Source organism: Echinops telfairi, unplaced genomic scaffold (assembly GCF_000313985.2).
Source record: "Echinops telfairi isolate 266 unplaced genomic scaffold, ASM31398v2 ScPeMD7_31;HRSCAF=116, whole genome shotgun sequence".
In the NCBI taxonomy this organism is placed as follows: domain Eukaryota; kingdom Metazoa; phylum Chordata; class Mammalia; order Afrosoricida; family Tenrecidae; genus Echinops; species Echinops telfairi.
In genome coordinates, this window is record NW_022103928.1 from 4,980,249 (window position 1) to 5,005,573 (window position 25,325).

Sequence of the window (25,325 nt, forward strand, 5' to 3'; positions counted from 1 at the left end):
GAGTGAATCATGACCCTTCCCCACTGCCCCACGCCTGAGCCTCCTGTCCTTTGGGATCTCAGGCTGTGGCTGCCTTGGCAGTTGCCATGGCATGTGTTTCTGTGACATGTATTGCCTCCAGAGTTCGTTTGGTAAAGGTGAAAACTCAGAATCTGTGTGAAGCGTGCGCAGACTGTAAGGGTAAGGGAGCCATAGCCCAGGTTGCAGCGTGTGTTCAGGAGATAGTGTCTGCAGGCAGATGAAGATAGCAGACCATGCATTTCTAACATTCGGAGAGGTGTGCTAGCCAGAGCCAAGTATACTGACCTGATGAGCTCTAACCAGGATCTTTCTGGTGTTTATTCAGTTAAATGTGGGCAACAGGGGTCTCGGGTTCAGATTACCCATATTGAGGTTAAGGAAGCCAGGGGGTGCAATAGTGAAGCACCTGGGTGCCAGCCCAAAGGTCAGCTGTTTAAACCCACCAGCCACTCTGCAGGCAAAAGACCTGGTAGTTGATTTCCATAAAGATCCCAGTCTGGGAGACCCTGTTAGGCAGTTGTATTCTGTCGCTTTCTGTTGCCAGTTGACTCAAGGACATACAACAACATCGTAATTGAAGACAGCTTCCTGAGTTATCTGCACAGTTCCTAAGAATGGACTGTGAAGTGTTCAAAAGTAAAACAAATGCATAGAGCATAAACCTGACTAACGGACAGGTCTCATGCATGGCTGTGCTCACTGAAACAAATAGTGGGGCTTAGGTTTTCATACATTTCCCGGTGTGACAGGATGAGACCCCTGCAGATCTGTTGACTCATTATGAGACGGATGCACACACTGTCATGGGTAATGGTGACATAATGGGGATCCTAGTGCTGGTGCCTTGTCCCTAGACAAGGCTGTGTCACATCCATTAGCAGGATGGAAATGAGTCTTGTTAATTGGTTTCTTTGTTTCTTTTTTTTTATTTATTTAATCATTTTATTAGGGGCTCATACAACTCTTATCACAATCCATACATACATCAATTGTGTAAAGCGCATTTGTACATTCATTGCGCTCATCATTCTCAAAACACTTCCTCTCCACTTAAACCCCCTGCATTAGGTCCTCATTTTCCCCTCCCTCCTTGCTCCCCCCTCCCTCATGAGCCCTTGATAATTTATAAATTGTTATTTTGTTGTATCTTGCCCTGTCCGACATCTCCTTTCACCCACTTTTCTGTTGTCCATCCCCCAGGGAGGAGGTCACATATAGTTCCTTGTAATCGGTTCCCTTGTTTTTTATTTTTTAAGAGGTCTACTTACCAATAGCATGCTTGTACCACATGCAGCCCTGTTTCATTTCACAAATGCAGCATCATCAGAGAGGAAAGCCATTGGACTACATTGGCCCCCTTTCTAATAGGCTTTCTATGGAGCGTTGAGGACCTCTTACTTCTTAAGAAACCTACACTTTGCAGTGGATTGTCGGGATGACTCAGGATTCCAGGCTCAGATGGTTGGTTCTGTTTGTTTTGGTCTTAATGACTCCAACGCTTGCCTGTCTAGCTGGCCAATGATTTGGTGTGTGGTGATTTCAGCTGTGGCCACAGAAAGGAAAGCCCATTGCTGTGGTAAGAACTCACGGTGGAGGCAAACAGGGTGGTTGAAGAGAATAAGTCATTGTTTTCCCCCTCCTCCTCCTACCTAATGCTATTGTTCTTGGTATCTGTGTTCTTTTGCTCAGACCTGCCTCTTACTGTTAATTCAACAAGATACAATAACAGTGCATATATGAGAATTCTAGCAATAATGGGGTCTGCCGTCTCCAATAAAATGTGTGCTCAGCATTTCATAGTTTGATGGGGTGGACTCTAGTGCAAAGAGCTACTGTGGACTTCTGCAGACAGACAGATGTATGTGATTCCTGACCACATGGGTGACCTCAGATAAGTTGCTTTTAACCATGCCAAGTCCCAGGCTGCCCATCAGCTAACTGGGCATAAAACTGAGTGCTTAACTCATAGGATGTTTTAATGACTGAATAAAATCTTGAGGTAATGCTTCCAGAAAGATGCCTTGTATATAATAGATGTTTAGTAAATATATGCACTAGTTTGCCATGAAAAAATACAAGTAAGCATAAAATTTGGACAGTATAAGTGAAAAACAAAAGCCATCTGCATTGAGGGGTAGGGTCCATTCACAGAGTTTCCTGGTACTGTAAGATAAACTCATGTAGATTTTTCAAAGCAGTGGTGAAAGCCAGCGTCCAGGTGGATGTCCAGTCTCGGAAAAAGAGGTACCACCACCAGATTTGGGGACAGTCAGTACTGAGCTCCGATTGGGCACCATACCTGAATCCCCTCACTAGGACCAGGAGGGACTCCTATTTTCTGACTATGTTGAGGAATTAAGAAGCAAGCCACATTTGGATGTCCTTCATGAACAACAATCAAAAGGCAAAGGCAGATTATTTTCCCTACTGAGAAACCAAAGCCATGGTTTCCGGATCAAGATTGTGGCGGTCTGCAGGTCAGCGTCCCAGTGCAGAAGAAGAGGCCAGAGGGCCCCCACCCCCCACCCCCCGGAGCAGCAGCATCTAACAGTACAGTTGCCTGGACGCAAGCCAGATAGACCAATGCCATCCACTGCTCACCCAACACACACACACACACACACACAAACACACACCTCATGATCCTTGATGATTCTCTTATATGAGCAAGGGCTGACATTTCTTATCTTTTTCTTTTGTTTTCCTCCATGACACCATTTCCATTAGTTTTCCAAGTAACATACTACTTGAAATGCATATATTTTCACATGGTAATATTTATTAAGTACCATCATTTTCTTTTTCTTAGACCTCATTCAATTTCGGCAGGAGACTACCCTGCCAAAATCAGCAGAAGTATGGAGTTCAAAATTCATATTGTTCAACCTGTATTTGATTTTGTTGGCCAAATTTTGTATCCTATTGGGTGGAAGTGATACAATGACTGTAAAACAAAGGAGCCCAGCCCATTGCTCTCAAGTCAGCTCCATCTCATAGTGACCCCATGTCTATAGAGTAGAACTTTAATCCATGGATTTTTAAGGCTGTGATTGTTCAGAAGTAGATCACCAGACCTTTCTTCTTAAGTTCTTCTGTATGGGCTTGAATCACCGACCTTGCAGTGGCGAGCTGAGCTCTCAAACACTTGTTAACACCTGAGAACCCCATGGTAATCATAGCTTCCTTCACAGTAGTTGGCCTAGTCCTGAATATTGGTCTGCATGACAAAGGTTTCCAGTACTTAGTCTATCGCGTAACCTATTGATGGACAATAAATGGATTCCCATGATCGTGACTGCCTGTTACATGCGACCGTGTTATTTTTGTGTGGGCAGAATACGCCTCTATACTTCCTCTGAGGGATGTGTTATTAAAAGGAGAGGGGAAAGTAAACATATCTTAATTCAAATTAGAAAACGATGACCATGTATTTAAACTGCTGAGAAGGTTAGGCAGATACTTTAGAAAACAAGTGAGTTTATTTTTTCTTACTTTGTGCCTACAGACATTATGAGGGGGTACCCAAAAAACCCGGATTCTTTTGAAACCCATGTATTTAAATTTTTTTAACAAAATAACCTTATCACCTTCAAAGTGTTCTCCATTACACTTAATACATTTGTCAAATCTGCAATTACACTCCCGGAAACATTTTTCAAACTCAACTGTTTGACCTCCCTCATTTGTTTTTTGTTTTTTTATTTCACCTCTACATCATCAAATTGCTGTCCTTTCATGTCTCTCTGCATTCGTAGAAACAAAAGAAGTCACAAGGAGCAAGGTTAGTTGAGTAAGATGCATGGGACAAGAGAGGCCTGCTGTTTTTTGCCAAAAATTGGCACACTGAAATGACTGCGTGAGCAGGTGCATTGTCGTGGTAGCAGAACCAGTCCCATGTCTGCCACAAATCAGGCCTTTTTTGTTTCACACTGTCATGCAATCTGTTCAGAACTTTTAGGGAGAAATATTGATTGTCTGACTTGGTGGAACAAATGCCAAATGCACATTTTCATCCTCTAGGGAAGTTGACGGATGTCCAAAACAAGGTTTGTCATCAATCGACATTTCACCTTTTTTGAAATGAGAAAACCACTCGTACAGTTGAGTTTTTCTCATAGTGCTGTCCTTGTAAGCTGTGTTCAACATCACAACAGTTTATGTGACATTTTTCCCGAGCAGTAAACAAAATTTCACAACTGCACGCGGTTCTCTTAAATCAGCCATCACAAAAAAATGAGGTTCGAGCAAAACTGCTTTTATGAAAAAATCCATTGTCACCAGAGAACCTTCCCAGGTGATGGCACTGGGTGCACTAATTCAGAGCAAGCTGCTCAATTCTCACCTACCAGGAAGAATTCATACTACAAAAGCTCCACTCCACCCAGTGCAATTCTGGTTTTGGAGGGGTATCTTCGTATTTTGTTTTAATTATGTTGAATCATTGTTCAACTGTAAATTGAAGCCTTTTTTTAGATTTTAGGAGAATGAGATTGACTGGCTCACTGCGGACATTGTTTTGGATGAGGGATACTTGGATATCAGGATGAACAAGTAAATATTTTCCAATCCTTGGCAAGTCTCACCATCTGATATTCACTCTTCCACCAGTGGGACAGGCGTGGCCATGGTACCAAAGGGAAACACACACACACATCTTTCTTTCCTTAAGGCTACAAGAAGCCCTATGTCTATTTACATAAGATAGGCAGGACAAACAATTCTGAGGAGAAAACAATGGGACCAGCAGTCCCTGGGGGACATGGGAGAGGACGGGCAGGAGGGGGGAGTGGGGAGCCAACAAACTCAGGCATAAGGGAACAACAAGAGATCTAAAAATGATGGCAAGGAAGCCTGATGGGGTTTGATCAAGGGTAATGTATCCAAGAGAAATTACTGAGAGCTGAGTGGAGGGTGAACTTGATAGTGGAACAGGATGAAGGTGAAAGGAAATAGAGGAAAGAAGTAGGAAGAAAAAGCTATTTATAGAGGTATAGCTATAGGCATGTATACATATAAATATATTGATTTATAATGAAAGGGATAGAGGCCAATATACATATATTTATATGTCAAGCATTAAGATAACAGATGGATTTTGGGCCTCTACTCAAGTCCTCCCTCAACACAAGAACACTTTGTTTTAATGACCTGGCACTCTTTGATGCTCACCTTCCCGACATGATCACTGAAGACAAAATGTGCACATAAGCAAATGTGGTGAAGAAAGTGGATGGTGCCAGCTAACAAAAGATAAAGCTCTGGGATCTTAAAAGCTTGAAGTTCAACAAGCAGCCATCTAGCAGGGAAGCAAATAAGCCCCCATGGAAAAGGCACACCAACCTGTGTGATCATGAGGTGTCGACAGGATCAGATATAAGGTATCAAAAAGTTCAAAACAAATAATTATATCAGTGTGAAAGAGGGGTATTGGAGTGGAGACCCAATGCCCATCTGTAGACAATTAGACATTCCCCCACAGAGGGGTTACAAGGGTCATAGCACCAAGGAAACCCACATCATTCCTCTAGTTCCTGACTACTCCCTCACCCCCACTACCACGACACAGTTCTACCTTACAAATTCAGTTAGACCAGAGTACACACATTGGTACAGATAAGAGCTCTTGATACATGGAATTAAGGACCAATAAAACCCTCAGGACCAGTAGTGGGAGTTAGTGATATCATGATGGTAGAGGATGATTGGGGGTAGGGGGGGTGTGAAGTGGGGAAGAAAGGGGAACCCATCACAAGGTTGGATATATAGCCTAGCCCCTGGACAGATATTAGAAATGTGGTTGAAGGGAGACAACGAACAGTGTAAAGCACAAAATAACAACAAAATATATAACTGATCAAGGATTCACTGGGGGATAGGGGGTGGGGTTGGGGTTAGGGAAAGGAGCTGATACCAAGGACTAAAGTAGAAAGAAAAGGTTTTGGAAATGGTGATGGCAACCTATGTATAAATGTAATTAATATAGTTGAATGATGGATTGTCATGAGATTTGTAAGAGCCATCCAATATAATGATTAATAAAAAATAAGAAAAATAATCATGCCAGGAAGTAAACATTTGCACGTAGACTAGATGGAAAACAAGTTAGATACTCACCCTAACCCTAGGACTGTTCACCCAAAAGACCATCCTTTGGCTGCTGATAATTTTATTTTTAAATATCTTCCACCCCACCCTACCACAACTGCTGTTTTTTGAGGAACTTCAGTGAAATGATGGTTATTTATGCAAGGTTTGTGCTTCCTCTGCTGGTTCTGTAATTAACTAATAAGTCTAATTCCCATAACGGTGCTGATGTCATCGATGATTTTTTGCGTAGACATGGGATTACCCAAAGCACCATGTTCTGCTCAAGCAGCGGCAGGAAAATGAGCCAGGGAGTCAGGAGAGGCAGCAGCCAAGGGTAGAGCGTGAAGAAAGGTGCTTCAGCTTGTCCGGATCTGTGTTTGAGAGACGGAAATGTACGTGTATGCTTTTATTTGCTCGCTGCTGGCGAGGAAACATTCCATTGCTGTTTAAACTGGCATATTCTAGCCACCCTCTCAGAGGATTTTGGAAACAAATAGAGCTTTTTCATCCTTAGGACCAAATGTATTTGATCTGTTTTGCAGGTGATAAAAGTGGCAGCTCAGACACAGGCTCAGAAAGTCACCCCTCAGACAGGGGGCACATGGGGACCAGTGTCTTGACTTCCTGCACTGGAGATGCTCCCTTTCGTGAGCGGGGCATCCCCCTAATACAGCCTGTGTTCCTGTCAGCACAGCAGCATGTAATCACTGAGCGCCAGCCTTGTAATTGGATCAACTGAGGCTTACCCCCAGTTCTTCTCTGCCTGTGTGATCCCATGTGGGATAGCCAACCCTCCACACCTCACTGTTCTTGCCAGTAAACTGGGAATCATATAAGCCAGAGTTCTTACTTCATGAAGTTATTGTATGGGGTGCATGATATAGTGCCGCCTGGTGCAGAGTAATGCTTAAAGCTTCTCGGTGAGGGTGGGGATGAGTTATCATCATCACCTGAGAAAAATCTAGGGTCCTTACTGTGACTCTTTAACCAAGGTGAATACCCCTAATTATGAAAACTTGAACTTACTGGGACACCAGGAAAACAAATCCCAAACAGTGAGGGTTTGATTCACAGGGAAAATCTGGGCGCGCCTAATATTTACAAATAGCGTAAGATAGGAAGCACAGAACTGAGAGAGAATGCCAGGAGAGACCAGCTGGTGGCCCAAATGGGGGCAGGAATTCAAAACACACGTGCTCGGGATATTAACTCAATCTGAATAAAGCATCGGGGAACATGGAAACGTTTATATAGTCTAATAATGAAAGGGCTGACAATCAGCTGAGAAGCAAGGTTACTCAGTTTGGGGTAAGCACCTTTCTCGGTGTCAGCTATTACTTATTCATCCATGGATCTCCCTCTCTTACCTTTCTTCCTCATCCTGCACCTTGTTCTGACCGTCTCTCCACAGCAGGAAACGTAGACCTGCAGCATGGTCATGGTCAAGATTGTGCTTGGCTTGTTTGGTCCTGTCATCCGTAGCATTTATTATAGATACTACTCCACCCACCGAGATGACTATGTTCTTAAGTGATGCACGTTGCTTGAAGTGACAGCCTGGGAAAAGAGCAGGAAGAAGTGAATGGATGTCAGGATAGACTGCGTGTAGCGCCTCCTAGTGGCCCAGATACCAGGGACTCTGGACTGTTCATCCACATCGGTGCCCTTCCCGCCACCTTCCACATGAGAATTTATTTGGAGGCATGTCTGTTGGGACATTCCTCCCTGCTCAGGTGAGGATGGGAGGGCCATTACCACTGGGCTTTGGGGATGGGAATGAAAGAGGTGTCTAGAAGCGTTGACCCTGTCTTGTCCTGCTTAGAGTACCTCTCTGCTCCCCTCTGGGTCTCTGGCTCTTGTATTCTTGGCTGAGGATCCTAAGGTTTGTATGCATGTCACTAATTTCAGCCATGTGTGTGAAACTCATTTGAAATATATGAGCCTGGGCTACCAAGCCCAGGCTCAAGGGGCACTGCCATCCATAGTTGTTTTCAAGCTGGTTTATAGTGGGAAACTCTGTGCTAGAGTGGCCTGCTGGGATCGGAAGGTCTAGCTCTAATTTGTACCTTTGCTTTTCACAGGCCTTGGCCATCCCGCCCATGAAAATATTTGGAATTTATACTTTAAACAGTATAGACCACTCCAGTTGTTTGTTTAAAACATGCTGGAGGTTTTATAATGGTTATTTATATTGGCCAGCACTGACCCCACTGTGAATGACCTGCTGATGTTGGACAAGGATAAGAGGCACTGAACACAGTGCGGGAAATGGAGAAAGATCAAAAAGAATTCATATGTTAGCTTAGGAACAATGCTTCGTGGGGGAATGCGAGATCAATGGTGTGTGCTTGTGAGGTTTGCAGAATTGCATATCTGGCTCACTCAGAGGTGTTAAGCATTCTCTTTAGGGAAATTTAAGAGAGTTTCTCAAACTATGGTTTTCATTATTATATCAGCATTGTTGACTTTCTAAAATCCTTGGAGACCATCTAAAATTATACACGCACTCACCGCATGAAGCGACGACTGTGTGGAACTGAAATCATTAGGCTTTTGTAAAGCGCAAACCTAGCGGCCCTGCACAGTAAATGTTTCCGGCATTGCTGTGGACTGCGTGAGAGTTAGCAGTAAGTCGTCCTGTCTGCCTGGAAAAGACAGCAGCCTGGAAAAGACAGCAGCATGCTTCCTCCCAACCACTCCTCTCTGCCTGCACCCTGCTCCTTTCATGTATTCAGTTGCAACGTGTCTGTTTGTTCATAAGCCGGCTCCCTGAGCCATTTATCACAGGACAGATGTCCAGGATAACATGCATGTTTGACAGCTGTTCAATAAATTACGCAGAAGAACAAGTTAAAGGCAACTGCAGTGGATTTTGAAAATAAAACAGATTAGGTAACTGGCTAAAGATTCCCCCTTGTGGGGGAAGGCAGGGGAGCAAGCATGCTTTTGACAACGCTTGTGACTACCTCCAGAACATCTTATAAGATAAAGGCATTGGACTTCTGAGCCTGTTCTGAGGATAGCATTCAACTCCAAGCTTGACAGCAAACTAAGGCGTGTGCTTTGGAAGTCAGAGCCTGAAAGCGGGGCATGAACACCACCACCAGTGGAGATGGGATGGGGGGCAGTCTCAGAGGGAGACCCAACTTGGTCATGTATTTGTTCTCTGTGAACATGGACTTCCCAGCAGGTGCCATCAGGTCAGTTCTGATTGTGGTGACCCTGTGCTTCTCAGAGTGGAACAGTCCCCTGCACGTTTCAGGGCTGTGTCTTTTCAGAAGCAGAACTCCAAGCTTTTTCCTTCTGGGGAACCTTGGAATGGGTTCCAACGACCAGCTTTTCAGTTAGTAGTTGAGTACTGAACCGATAGCACCGCCCAGAGACTCCTTAGGAATTTCTGAAGAGCAAATGTAGAAGAGAATAGCATATTTACAATTCCCACACAAGATTTGGAAAGAGCCCTGGGGGATATAAACCATTCTAAACCACCCGGTGCTCTGCTGGAAAAAACAAAGCTTTCTTCTTCTATCAAAAGTTACCTCTAGGGTCACCAGGAGTTGGAATCAATTCTTGGCAGCGAGTTTGGTTTGCTTGTTTGTTTGTTTTTCTGAGGCATATATTTGATGGTTTCACTTTGGTGGCAGCAAAAAAATAAATGTCTTTATTGCTCAGTTCTAATTCCTTCCCCGTAACCCTCCCCTCTGCACCAGACCCCATGACTAAGCTGCCACCAGGAGATCTCCGTTTGGAGTCCTCTTGTGAGAAGTTGAGCAAAGGTTATGGAATCATTCTGTAGGCTGGAAAAGCTGTTGGTCCTCCCCACGCAGGCGCTGGGCTCAGCCATATCCCTGTCCAACCAGTCTAGTTAACTGTCCCATAAAGTCAAGGTTATTTCTTGTGCACACTCGCAAAGCTCTGGTTTCCTTTGGGTCTCACGATGTTCTCTCTGTGCATACTGTTTATCCCGGTGATGGGTTACTTAAGAGAACTGACTTCACCATAAACCACATGAACACACTTATCTTCCTATCTGTGTTTATAGGGCTGCGTGTGTGTGTGTGGGGAGAAGCTGGAGAGTCTGTGGGGCTCAATAGACAGCCAATGACCTAATAGAATATTAAATGATTACAATGTGAGTGAGTGTTACCTGGCGTCAGCAAGCTGGGAGTGTTGTTTTTGTCTCTTTTGTTTTAAAAAGAAATGTGTGTTAAAAATAGGCAGATATGCTGGGAAAGGAAAGATGTTTTACCTGATGAAGTTGCATTTGGATGGGGAGTTGGCAGCTCAGCCACTCTTTGAAACCCATGTTGCTTTGGCATTTGTCTCCCACTTACTTGGTGCATCCTTGCACCATGACCAAAGTGACAGGCGCTGGTCTCTGTTGGATTAATCAGTGTATGCTTTGATCCATGGCATCTCTTCCCCATAGACGTTGAAAGTCAACATATTCAGCATTGTGGTCTGGCGGTGCATACTTGTTAACTGGCCTGATAGACTGGTTTGGGTATTTGCATCTATAAGACTACCCCCCCCCCCCCCACACACACACACACACCCAAGACACACACACTCCCAACAACACAAATATTGACTGTACCAATCATTCATTAGCAGTAGAAATTTGAGAGCAATTATTTTTTTTACTACGCTACCTGAAAGACACCATTAATTACTTGACTGCTGTGGACTGGGGCCGGTTTCGGCATCGGAGGAAGCTGCTCCCCACCGGGGGACTAGGTGCAGCTCCAAGGAGCCCAGCCCAGGGTGTCCTCTGGTGAGCCAGCCGCGCTCACACACTGTCTCCTGAAGTGAGAAGGCAGGAGCCCCTGCCTTGTGCTGGAGACTTCTTGCAGGTCAGTATCGGCAGTCACTGCGCTAGGTTCCCTCCATGCCAAGCCCAGTTGGGTGGGTGTGGAACTTGGAGTAGGTCAGCTTCTTAATTTAAAAAAAAATAACATTAGAGATGTTCTTTAAATCACCCTGGGGATTATCAGGGGCAGGAGGAGGGGAGGGATAATATTTTTGACTGGTTTCAATGGTTTCCGCTGGAAGGAGCGTGGCTCTGCAGAGGCAGCCCCAGTGCATCTCCTCTCCTTCAGAGGTGGGAGTGCCCCAGCAAGAATCATCTTGATGTTCTTGGATGAGTTTCATCCGTCACCTACTCTAGTTAGCAGAAGTACCTAGAAGCTTTCTGAAGTTTAAACCTGTGTCCCAAACCAGCTTGACCATGAGTTTCTTCTCAATTGGCAATGTCCTAGGACCCCTTGGAATGTATGTGCATATCCGTTTCAAGCAGGAGTCCTGGTGGTGCAGCGGGCTATGTGTTGGGCTAATAACCTTTGGATCTTCAGTTCGAAACCACCATCCACTCCAAGAGAGAAATATGAGGCTTTCTACTCCTGTAATTTATAACCTGTGAGACTCCAAAGAGCAGTTTTACTCTGCCCTATAGGGTCGCTATGAGTTGGAAACCCTTAGACGACACAGGGTAATTCCTTTATAATAATATATTGATTTAGGCACGGCATGTTGTTGTTGTTAGTTTGTAGGGCAACCCATATTCAACAGTGTCCTTTTGAATGGTCGAGTACATTGTGTGGCCCCTTCATGTGTGTTGGAGTGCTTCCTAACGGGCGTCTCTCTCAGCACTGTACTAGACAGTACTCTGCTGTCACGGACTACTTTTCAGAAGTAGGTCCCCAGGCCTGCCTTCCTAGTCTTAGTCTAGAACAGTGCTTCCCAAAGTGTGTGATGTCACCCCCTGAAGGCGCTGGAGGGATCAAGGGCATCTGCAAAAGAAGATACCCTGTCCATGGGGGTGACCCTACTGATATTTGAAATCCTGAAATGCATAACCTCCAGCACTGTAGCAATATGCCTGTCACCTCTGTGTAACCAACTGACAGGTAAGTGGTAGGACATACCCAGCCCCAAAGGAACAGAGCCTTCTACTGCTGTAAAGAGTTAGCGTCTCAGTAACCCACGGGGGCCTTTTTGCCCGACCACAGGGTCGCTGTGAGTCAGAGTGGACTTGATAGCAAGGAGTTTTGGTTTTGTTGTTGTTGTTTTGGAGTTTATAGGACTAAGAAGGAGCCCTGGCTGCACTAGGGGTAAGTGTTGCACTGTTAACCAAAGGTTCTCGGGAAAAAGTTGAGTCTGCCTGCCCCTGTAAAGATTGATAGCCTTGGGGATGCCGTGAATGCGAGTTGACCCCATGGCAGTAGGTGTGGCTTTGGGTGTAGGATTACGAGGAACCTTAGTGCTGCAGTGGGTTAAGCATTGGGTCCATAACCAAGAGGTCGGTGGGTCAAAGCTGCCAGCTACTCCACGGGACCAAGCTGCCTGCTTCCATAAGGATGTACAGTCATGGAAACCCTCAGGAGTAGTCCTACTCTGTCCCATAGGGTCACGATGGGTTGGTATGAGGCAGCGGGTACGGTTTTGTTTGGAGTAAAGGTGAGAAGGTTTGAGGGATGCAAGGATCTCCGTGTAGGACACCGTTGGGTGGAATAGTGTTATGCCAGGAGAGGTATACCTGACATTGTATTCTAGAATGTTTTTTTCCTAAAAGGCCATGTGGCCATGTTGCTAGAACATAAGTTGGAACTGGGTTGAATGCTGTCCTTCCTCTGAAGGTCTTTAATGAGTACAATTTGAACTTGGAGTGAAGAAAAAGACCTGGTCCCCTCCTACTACCCCCCAGCCCTCAGCAGGGCCGCTGAAGGCCTCTGCCTCTTGTCGTGATTCACAAGTGCACCCCATGATGTGTGCGCCCAGCTGTGGGTGGTTGGGAATGAGAGGGACTCGGGCACTCTAGGGTGCTGTTTTTATAAAGCCCCCTCCACCCAGAGCAAACAATGCAACAGACACCTCTCAGACCCCAGGCCCAAACACCCCCACTTAGGAGAGACCCTGGCGCAAAGAAGGGAATGATGCTCTCGCAGTCTGTGTGTGAGAACAAAAGTCCGTCGTGCTGCTTATTGTAGTTTAACTCACCTGCTTTGATTAAATTGCATATTCAATTATTTTTGTTTGAAATTAAAAGCTTGATTATATTACCGAATGCCATGTAATTTTACATGTGCCGTTCACTTATTTAACACGGACGGGGTACGGTGTGTGATTAACAATGTGGCTGCCAGGAGGAAGAAGGAAATTAATTATTTTTTCAATATACAAGTCCTCATCATGATTCAGAAATCAATATGCATCCGCAGAGGATTTGCCCTCGCTGTGGATTATGGACTTCAGGGTGGCCTCTCCTCATTTCCCTTCAAAGATAGTTCAACCGACTTGGGTTAGCCAGGCAGGTTTTTTTGTTTTTTATTTCTCTCCCTTTCTTAAAGACTGATGTTTAACTATAACCGCTGGGACCTATATCAGAGCAGCGAGGGCCCGAGTATAAATATTAATCAGACGCCAGACCATGGAGCTCCGTGCTGAGCTTGACAGTTTAAAGGCTCAGTTAGTTAATTAGAAGATGACATGGCACACTGGGTCCCAAGGCTCTGCCCTGCCTTCTGTCACCTCTTTTCATTTCATTTTTTGACAAGTTGGATTACATCATTACTTGTAGTTTCACTTGTTAGCCCCACCATGAGATGAGCATATTTTAAGCTTTAATTAGCCGTGATTTCTGGCCCCTCTCTCTGCAAAGACCAGGCTTAAAATCAAACTCAAAGAAACATACAAGAATAGGTGGTTCAAAGGCCCATGAAGCGAGCTGGAGCCAGGGAAGGTTTTTAACTTAACTGCACAGTTGGTAGTCATGGTAACTGGTTTTAAATAAGTTTTAAATAAGTTCAGCCACAGGTGTGGATGTACAAGAGGGGCTTCAAAAAAGTTTGTGGGAAGATTCTATTAGCGCTCAATTCCGTTTTTCCAGAAACTCTTTGAAGCCTCTTCATGTTGTGCCTAGCGTCCCCGCGACTTCTCCAGCAAGCAGTGTTAACCCTTGTGTTTGCACAGTGGCCTCAGATAATTGCGGGCTGGTGCTCTTGACTACTGCTGATCACTGTGGTAAAGCAGCACAGCTGAGTGAGTCATTTCCCTGCGAGGAGAAGGCCTGGTAGAAGCAGAGTTCACCAAGAGAACCCAGTACCTTGTGAGGGGGAACCCATCACTGTAGATCACCCTTGACTAAGCTAGGGTGTTCAAACAATGCAGCATTTCTCTCCTTCAGGGTCCAAAAGCATGTTTACTAGACAAGGTCACGCATAACTGGAGTCATCACAAGTAGAATGTGGGTGATGCCCCTTGTTACAGCCACACTGTCTTATAGTCAGGGTGTGCATTATATAGGCCACCTGTCTGAAAAATAGGTATTTCCAAAACTACTGAATGATCAGTTATCTGGGCAGGGTCCAGCATTTTAATAAACATCAACACCTCCTTTCACCCAGCAAGGAATCCTTTGAACCCTACAGTCTGAGTGATTCGGTCCCAAGGGGCTATTTATGTATTTCCCATGGCACTGCTATTCTGTGAAGCATCTTTTTAATATACAGTTTCCATGCAGTCCATATGCCATAGGAGGGAAACAAGATTCAGACCAATCATAAATTTTTCATCAAAACTTTTTCTGGTGCCCTGGGTTGAATTTGATCTCCATTCTAGTTGCCCCATTCTATCTCTGCATCCACCACCTCCGTCACTGGTTCCTACTGTGAGGGCTTGCATGTTGCTGTGATGCTAGCACATATCCAGGATTTCAAATAACAGCAGGGTCCTTTTAACAAAAATGTTGGTTGGACAGGTTTCAGTGGAACTTCTAGGCTAAGAAAAATTTGGAGGTGGAGAAGACTAGGTGATCTACTTCTAAAATAAATAGGCCAATAAAACCTACAAATTACATTAGAATGTTATTTGATGTAGTTCCTCAAGAGGAGATAAGCCCCTCAGATTGGAAGGCATTCAAAGTACGACTGGAGTCGAGATGCCTGCTCAAAGCGGATTCAACCTTAATGAAGTGGATGCAGCAAATCTTTAGAGGCCTTCCTTTTTTGATGTGGCATGATTTGAAATGAGAAGAAACAGATCACACATCCATTCATAATCAGGATATATGGAGGGTGTGATGTTTGAATCTAAGAAAGTTGGAAGATGCTACAAGTAGAACAGACTGTATAAAGATAGATCGCCTGGGTTGAAATGCATTGGAATTGGTCATTTTTAACTTTTCAGTCCTATGGTATACTATTCCAGAAAATGACAAATTAAAGAGGAATGGTGTCATATTCTTTATCAACAAGAGCACTTCAAGGCCGATCCTGAAATAATAACAAATGTGAAGAAGTGTAAGGTCTTTTGCTAGCTTAGGTGGTTTGAAATTGACCAAATATTTTGGTATCATCAAGATGCCTTGATAACTACCAGTTATTGGAAAGTGAAAGTTGGAAACAAAGAAAAATAAAAAGCTGGAAAATAAGGCTTTGGTAGTAGAAAGAACTCCAAGATTACATAATAAAATTTTGCTGAACCAATTAGTTATTTCAAATGCCTTTTTGTTTTCAACAATGTGCCTCATTGGGTGGAATACACAGGAATCAAATCCACTGTATCTGTGAGAAGAGACCATGGAGAAGCTCAATATCATCATCCAAAAAGAAGGCCAGGAAAACTGCTGAATTGCCCTTCAATTGTGCATGTGCAAGTTCAAGTTGAAGATGAAGAATATTAAAACTAGTCCATAGGGGCCAAAGTGCAATCTTGAGTATAGTCTACCTGAATTTAGAGACTATCTCAAGAATGGATTTGACACATTAAACACTGATTAATGGCTAGACAAGTGGCGGAGTGTCATCAAGAAGAGCATACATCAAGAAAGCAAAACATAATTTGAAAAGAGCTCAAAAGATGCCATAGAAAGCAAAGTAAAGGATTGTGCTGAAATGGACAAAGGCCTGGAAGCTAGAGCACCAAAAGGGGAACAACATGGTTGATATTTCTCCATCTGAAGGAATAAAAATATTCAGGCCTTGAGTTGTAATACTGAAGGGTTCTGTGGGCAAAATAACCCAATGACTCAAAAATACTTAAAGGACCATGTAAGGAATTCTGAGACACTGTACCAGGAAGAATTGGCCAGTGTTCAGTCATTTCTGGAGCCAGCCTGTGATCAAGAACTGATGGTATTGAAGGGAGCAGTCCAAACTGCATTAGCCACCCAAAGACTTCCTGTCAGGAATTGACAGGATACCAACTGAGACGTTTCAGCAGACTGCTGCGGCACTGGACGCACTCACTAGTCTATACCAAACAGCCACCTGACCAACCAACTCTGACGTACATATTTATACCTACCTCAGAGGTAATCCAATAGATTGTGGACGTTATCAAACAATATGGTTAGTAATCGCACTGCAAGTAAATTTCTACTGAAGATAATTCAAAGATGGTTGCAGCAGTACACCAGGGAACTGCCAAAAATTCAAGCTGGATTCAGAAACGAATATGGAATAAGGGATATCATGAGTGATATCTGGTTAATCTTGGCTGAGAGAAGATAAAAACTTGATTTCATTGGCTATGGAAAGACATTTGACTGTCAGGATTGCCGCAATTCATGGATAACATTGCCCAGGCTGGGAATTCTGGAGCACTGAACCGAAGGAATGGAAGCTCCAGCCACCAGCACTCCGGGGAAGCCCGTTTCCATAAAGATTCACAGCCTCCAAGCCACCAGCACTCCAGGGAAGCCCGTTTCCATAAAGATTCACAGCCTCCAAGCCCTCCGGGCATTCCTCTCTGTCCTGTAGGGAGCTGTGAGTCAGCAGGGATTCAAGGGCAGTGGGCTAAGTTTGGCTTCCGTACCTTTGTTCAGTGGAGCCTGTCCATAGGCCCAGAGGCTATTGTTTGAACAACAAAGGGGGGACTGCACAGGTAAAAATACAGGGAAAACTCATTATGTGGCTTTAGTAGGAGTTAGACCGCAACATCAAGAAAAATCCTCACAACTAGACCAATAAACAGCATCGTGATAGACAAAAGATTGAAGCTCAAAAACTTAATTTCACCTGGATCTACAATGAGTGTCCAAGTCATGAACTGTCAGTAACTCATATAATAGACTGCACTGGGCAAATCTGTGGCAAAAGGCTCTTTAATGAGTAGAAAGCAAAGATTGCTTTAAGGACTAAGGCGTGCCCTGTGAAAACTGTACCAAAGAATAACTGACTATTCAAATATAGTTTTTATAGTGAATACTAAATATACTTCTAGAAGAATGAACAAATCTTGGTAGAAATACATCCAGAATGCTACTTGGAAGTACTTTGGACATATTATCAGGAGGGGCCAGCTCCTGGAAGATGATATCACAGGGTTCGTACAAAAGAGGAAGCCTCTATGTGAGGCGGGTCAACACAGTGGCTACAATAATGGATGAAGACATATCAATGCTTGTGCAGGGCCAGACAGTGTTGTACCCAGGGTCATCATGAGTTGGAATCAGCCCAACAGCAACCTATCAATAACAACCTGTACATACATCTGCCATGTAACTGATAACACTTGATTACAATACTTAGTTTACATATATCTGTGGGTCCTACAAAACACTGAGCTTCCTAAGGGAAAATACTTAGGCTTAGCATTATCCCTGATGGACATAAATAATGAAAAAAATTAATAACTAATACTCCAATAATGAAGCATCTATTGGAGGAACCCTGGTGGTGTAGTGCACAGAGCACTTGACAGCATAACCAAAAGGTTGGTGGTTTGAACCCACCAATCAGGAAGCACACCTAGAAGTCTGTGTGCAGAAGCGCGGCAACACCCTTTGCACCAAGTCCACTGCGTCTCCTCATCCAAGGGGAGGAAACTGGTGACAGTGCTTATGGAAGATGGAACGTCCCATTACTCTTAGAATTCTCGTCTTTGTAGTATTTCTATCAAGTTAATTCTGGTGTGTAGTGTTACTGTGTTTTGTTGGTTTTGAGAATTGCAAAGAGAAAGATGTGCCCACCTGCTTCCATAAGGATTTACAGCCTTGAAATCCTCTGGGAGCAATTCTAGTCTGACCTATGGGGCTGGTGTAAGTTGGAATTAACTTGACTGCATTGAGTTTGATGGTAGGCTTTGGGTGGTTTTTTGTTTTGTTTTTTAACTTTCATTATTAACATTTACCATGAGCCAGCCATGCTACTGAGTAATTCACACATGGCATTTTATTGGTCTTCACAACAAGCTGATGTGGTTAGATGGAAGGATAGAGACGCACCCCGTAACTTGCCAAGCCATAATGTCATGTGCTAACTATGCTGAGTTGGGATTTGAAATGGACTGGTCTAATGCCAGATCTACAACTCTTCACGCCAGTCTACAGACTCCCACATGGAGACAATCATTTACAGGGGGCGAAAGGGACGGGAGGGATTTTGATGTCAGAGGGCATTTCTATGCTGCTGAGTTTTCTCTGACAGGAGTCTAAGGAAGAGAGGCGGGAAGAATCCGTGCTTGGCACACTGCTTATACTGCAAAGGCTCGGGGGGCTGTGAGCATATATTGAGAGAGAAGGAGGAGGAAGAGCCCATAGGAATGGCCAGAGGGATCAGTGGAAGTCAGGAATTCATAAGATCCCAGAGGACCAGGGAAGCCAAGGGTAAGTCAAGGCTGTTGATGATGGCATTTAGGGGAATGAGCACCTGTATGGTGGCTGGAAGTGCAGGCCACATCTCTGTTCTGTGTTTTAATAGCTGGGTGAGCTTAGGCAGTAAGGCCTTTTTATTTCTGGACTCCCACATAAAAAAATAACAACTATATCACTGCATGCCAGAAGAATGAACTCTTACGAAAAGCAGAATGTTTGTTTAGATGTGAAGATGGTGAGACTAGGGGCCTTCTCTATGGCTTGCAGCTAACAACAAGAGCGTTCGGGGGCAGAAATCTGGGCTGAGTCTCTATGCCAGCAGTTCTCAACCTGTGGGTCACGACCCCTTTGGGGGTTGAATGACCCTTTCACAGGGTTCGCCCAATTCATAACAGTAGTAAAATGACAGTGATGAAGTAGCAACGAAAATAATTTCACAGTCGGGGGAGTCACCATAGCATGAGGAACTGTATTAAAGGGACGCAGCATAAGGAATGTTGAGAACCACTGTGCTGTGCCTTCCTGTAGACATCTGAATTGAGGGGTGCCAAAAGACTTAGGGTTGTGACAATGGGAGGTCTTTGTGACTCTAGGTGGCCTAGTTTTAGTAGAGAGCATTTGGCAGTAGAGGAAGGGGTGGGGCTGGGGAGGGCAACCGCAGCCATGAGGTGTTCAGGTGAGAGAGGAAAGAAGGCTAGCATAGCATATTCCAGCTAAAAGTGTGACTGTGGAAGGGAGGAGAAGAGGGTTGGCTGAGGGAATGGCAGGTTGGAGAGTCCTGAGAACCAGGAAGTGTTTCAGGCAGTGGGTGTAGGGTTGGGGAGACAGCCAGGGGTTAGCAGAGGACACACAAATGGAGGGGCTGGAGGCTTCAGGGAGACCACAGCAGGGAGGACCGAGAGCCTAAACGCAAAGGGAGAGAGATGGGCCTTGGGTTCCTGTGTCAACCGGGGTGAGCAGTAGAAGGGATGGGCATGAAGGGCAAGGATGTGCAGCTGGAGACAGTGTACAAAATGTGGTTCTCCACCAAGGGAAATAGGGCACAGAGGGCAGCAGCAAGAAAAAGGACCCCACCCAGACCTGCTGCCATTGAGTGGCTTCTGACTCCTCACGACCCTGTCGGAGGGATAGATCTCCTTCGAGATTCTTAGACTGTCAGTCTCTCTGGGAGCAGACAGCCTCATCTTTCTTCAGACCAGTGGCTAGTGGACTTGAATCCCTGACCTTGTGGTCACCAGCCAACACTCAACCCACTGCTGCACTGGGGCTCCTTGAGAGAAAAGGGCAAGGGCTGCAAAACAATGTGTATTCTCGAGAGGTTGGCCAGACGCAGTGAGGTGCAGCCCAAAGCAGGATGGACCAGGAATCCTTCAGTATCAAATCGTGATGAAAATGAATAGGAGAAGCAGGCCCTGGGCATCGACATCACCAGAGGCATGTCGAGATTGGGAGCACAGAGTGCACGAGTCAGGAAGCAGCACAAATAAGACAGACTACCCTGTTTCCCCTAAAGTAAGACATCCCCCCAAAATAAGACCTACTTACAGTTTTGCCTCTCACTGAAATATAAGGCATCCCCCTGAAAATAAGACCTCCTTGAAAATAAGTACCCCCCCAAGCTATCTGAACTCTGGACCTTAGCAGTGGGCGGCGCCACGCAGCTCACTGTTGGCTGCAGCACAGCCGGAGCAGACAGGAAGTGCGAGGTCTCTTTTAATAAAACAATAAACAATAAATGTGTACCATATTCTTCTTCATGGAAAAATAAGACATCCCCTGAAAATAAGACGTAGTGCATCTTTGGGAGCAAACATTAATATAAGACACTGTCTTATTTCTGCGGAAACAGGGTAGTTGAATGCAGAAGGACCCCATATTTTAAAGAAGTAGCACAAAAAGGCACAGCCCTCCAGTCTCCTGCACGCCGGCAGCCCTTCTTCTGAAGGTCAGGGCAGTGCCACGTGTCCAGGAGTGCCTTCTCTCACTGGGTTTTTGAATCCTGCTTCCCTGTGACACATTGCTGGCAGGACCTGCAGTACCCAGATGCCTCTGGGGAGAATCTGACAAATAAGATGGCTAACTGTGTCCTAAGTAAGCATTTCCTCAGTTTGTAAACTCGTAAACTATGCACCATCTCTTTTGTTTTCAGTTCTCTGATATTTCCAGTGAAGACACTAAGAAGTGAGTTTGCTAAGGTCCTCTGTTGTTGTGAAGGGCCCTCAAGTGGCCTCGTGTGACTGGTTTCCTTGGACAAATCTTTACAGGAGTGGAGCAGACCACCAGCTTTCTCTCCCCAGCCACTGACGGGGGTTGAACCATGAGCCTTTAGGTGAGCCACCAAGTACTTAAGTATTGCACTGCCAGGGACTGTTAAAGTCCTTACTCTAAATAAAGCTCACCGCCACCAGTTCTGACTCACAGCAACACCATAGGACAATGTAGAACTGCCCCTGTGAGTTTCTGAGACCGTAACTCCTATGGGGTTAGGAGACAGCCCCATCTATCTCCTAAGAAGCACTTGGTGGGCTCCAACAGCTTACCTTGCAGTTAGCAGCCTAGCGTGTAACCTGGTCACTCTGTTGGTCCACAGACAGTTCCTCTCTTTAATTTTAGTGGTTACTGAATTCCAAAGCAAGTACAATTTACAGGTGCAGAAGACAAAGGGGACCCTGGTATGTCTTAGTTAAGCAAAGCTTGACGAGGAGCCAACACTGTCCCTGTCACAGGGTGGGCACTCCTTTTCTAGTGAGAAAATGCTTAGCCCCGGGTATGTCATAAGCAAGGGACAAAAGAAGCTGTGTGGTCCTCGCATCGCCAACCAGAACCTTGCTGCACTGCAAGGTGGAGGAGGAAGCACACTGGTAGCATTCCCGTCATTCCAAGAAAGAAGTTGTGGCTCAGAGCACCCGTTTACCAGCTTCCTACATACCTAGCACAATTCTGCAAACCCCATGGGCCAGTCACTTGGAAGATGTTGGGGTCCAGCATTACAACAGCATGTGGACACACATTAATGGCCTTTACACCTCTGTATCTCTCTGATATTACTGTTTCGCTTCAGCAAGCCCAATAATATCAGATATATCCTATCAGGGCCAATTTTAAATCACTTCAATTTTCGCTGCCCCTGGGCTCTGGCCATAAGACCAGAATCCTGAGCCTGAGTGTTCCCTATGACCTGCCGCTTTCCCCTCTCCCCCTACCCCCTCATACGCCACCCCACCCCCATTTATATTAGAGGGAACTGTATTAGCTTTTAGACACACACCTATCAGTTTTAAAGATTAAGTGCAATGTCACTGGTTCTTACCCTGCTCTCAAGTATATTGAGCTTTTACGCTTTTGTTTTTTTCACAGAGATTGTCAAAAAAATTAGTATTGCCATTGTGGGGAGCATTTTTCTCTTAAAACAAACCATTGGTCATAACAGTGGTTATGTACTTATTCTTTTAGAGAGAGAGTAAATCCAAGAAAGATGCATGATAAATAATATAAGATTGATAGGAAATGAACCTCATAGATGCAAGTGAATTATGAAGCCTCACTTGTCAATGTTTGTTTGGTTTGGTTTTTGCTGCCCATACCCCCCACAATCAGAGTGTGTTTGTTCATCACAACTGCTTGTTTATCTTTGGAGGGACTCTAAGATATTAATAAGCATCTTGCCCATGTCATTCATCCAACTTAGGACACCCCCCCACCCAAATTCCTTCAGATGTGGACATGCAAGTAGCTTATGATTCAGTTACAGGCTTCTGGACAGGACACATCCAGAATCCTAGTGTTTGGCCCCAAATGAAGAGAAAAGCCTTATTACTGTGTCAACCTGATACTCCAAAGAAAACAGTGAACCTGGCCACCTGGTAATATCCCATCCTGAGCTCAGATTTGGGGCGGGGGGTGCTGTCTCCACCCTTTCCCTCTGCCCCCAGGTTACACTCTTGGTTATGTGTTACTGCACTCCCCTGTACACAAGTCCCCAACACTTGCTCAGACATCACTGCTGACATTTCGTTCCTTTGCTGTCAAGCCCACCATCCACACAGGCTGGCCTTTCCCAGTGCCCACTTCCCTCCCACCTCCTCCCCTCGGTCCAGACACACAGCCTAGACAGGAAGGTCTTTTTACTCACATTGTTGATCCGGCCTTGAGTTGTTTGTAACGCTGTCTCTCTTTTGTTCAACAACCAGCTCACATTGTGCCTGCTCCTCAGAGACTGAGTCATCCTATTGTTGATGCGGTTAGCACCCTCCAAGCCTACTTTAGCACACAGGGAACTCGTGGATAACAGAATGAAACATTGTCTGGTCATGGGCCATCATCATGACTGGTGGTGTGCTTGGGGCCACACTTATATCTGTTGTGTCAATCAATTGATTGAACAATTCTTCATTTTGCCAATTCTCTGTTTACTGTTCTCTAATGCTCCTGTAACAGAAATGCAGAAATCCACAAGTGGTGACTTTAACAGACAGAAATTTACTTTCTCACTGTTTGGAGACCAGAAATCTTAATTCAGGGTGCCGGTGCTAGGAGGCTTTGTCTGTAGGCTCTTGGCAGGGAGGTCTTGTTTCAAGGCTCCTTGGTGATCTCCATGTCCTTTGGCATGTGTCTCTCCCCATTTCTACTTCTCTAATTTGTTGCCACTGCTTTTTAAAATAAGAGATAGCCTCAAAACCCTTCCTACACTAATCTGGCCTTATTAACCCAGAGAAAACCATTCCCTAAGGGGTTCTCGCCAATGGCACAGAGGTGAAGATTTACAGCCCACACACATTTTAAAGCACGTATTTGGGGACACACAATTCATTCACCGAGCATGATGTCACACCTAGCTCCTGACCTTTCCTGATGACCTATCCAAAGTAAATGACCCAAGTCCCATCATCCTCACTTCTACGCAGCATTCTGGTTATATTTTCTCTAAGACTAAGGTGTTTGTTTTTCGGATTGTCCAGAGTATAATCAATATTCTTTGCTGACACTACAATTCCATTGTATCAATCCTTTTTCTGTCTTCCTTTTTGAGTTTTGCCAAGAGCAAACCCAACAGACCGAGCTTGGGAAATAGATAGCTATTTCCCTGTGCACTGCAGTGCTGCCTCTCTGCCTTCTACAGTTGGTATGACCCTGTCCTCCTGCAAGGTTGCTGGTCCCTTGAGTGTGGAGACAATGTTTTACAAGTGTCCTGTGTTCCCTCAGCTGATTCTAGTGTAGCAGCTGCTCAGCAAGCACTTGCTTATTGATTAATCATTGTAATGAAGCTATTTATTGGCCATAAAACATAGTGCATTTCTGTCTTTAGACACTTGTAATTTTTCCCTTAGAAGGAAGAGGCTAGATCTCAGGGATTCATTCCAGACAAATAACTCCACCCTCACACCTCCCCCTAGCCACACACACACACAAAAAAGTTATTTTTTTTGTTTTTTGTCAAAAGCTCCTCATTTTATAATGCTCGAGTTTTAAAATGGAGAGGCTACCCTGGTCTAATGGATCTTAATGAGATCACATCTCCTCCCCCAAGATTCGTTGTGTTCGATGCCCCCTTACATTTTCCACAGCCTCTTAATCTAGTCATTCTCTTGCATAGCAAGGGATAGCAACACCACTGGTGACGGTTATGTCAGTTCTGGTTCCAAATCTCTGCTCCTTCATCTTCCCGATTTGTCTTCAGTCCTGCTGTTGGTATTGTAACTTCATGGTTCTCTCTCCTCCAACTGTAGCACTCCCCATGTTGTAGTATGTGGCAGGGGAGCCAGCCCCCCAGCACTACTCATGGGTTCAGTAATCACAATTGTACAATTGAGATGTATATATATTAAAGTCATCGGGAGCATGATAGATAAAAGAGATATTACAATTATGCAGTCAGACACATTTCATGGTAGCATTGCTCACCTCAGCCCCGCTTGGTGGTCCACGTGGAGAGAGGGGGAAGGGAAGGTGGACAAGGGGAAAGGGAAACAGAGGACGGGAGAGGAGAGGAGGAAGAGAAGCCAGGGAGGGAGAGACTTCTATTGCTAACCCAGGCCTATATACCTTTTGGGGGTGTGCAAGCCCACTAATTACAGGTAAAGACATATGTCACAGGAAGGGGTTGCACTATAGGTAATACAATAATGGGAAGGGGTGGTCTAGGGACATAACGTGCAATAGGAAGAGGAGGCAAGGGGGTATACAAGTGACAAGATGGGCGGAGCCTTGATTTAGGATGGCAGCTTTGACCTGTTTTCTGGATCTCCATATGAACCATTATCAGTAGGGTGTAAACTCCACGTACAGGAACCAAGCTGATGGTTGCAAGCTTTAGGGAGAAGTAACCCATTGTCTCCAGCAGCAGGGAGCAGGCCCACCCCTGTGATGGTGAGTCAGCAGTCTGACAGCATTGCCTACTGGGAGGTTGTAAGCATCTGACCTCCCCCCACACCATGTGAATCCCCACAGATCTGCCCCATACCCCTTTCCCTTCCCCAGGCATTCACATGTGTCCTGTGTCCTTCCTTTATCTCCTTTGCCTGGACTTCTGGCCTCTTCTCTGGCTGCCAAGTAGAGCACATGCAGGATGGTTGGAGCCAGTTCAGAATAACAGTGTTCGGGTTGAGATACCCTGGTTGCTGGGAGT

At 45.0% G+C, this 25,325-nt stretch overlaps 1 protein-coding gene across 1 annotated transcript in view; it reads left to right on the plus strand.

Moving 5' to 3' along the window:
• Positions 1–25,325, plus strand: part of PDZRN3 (PDZ domain containing ring finger 3) — a 265,912-nt gene that overhangs the window by 173,923 nt on the left and 66,664 nt on the right. The window lies entirely within an intron of this gene.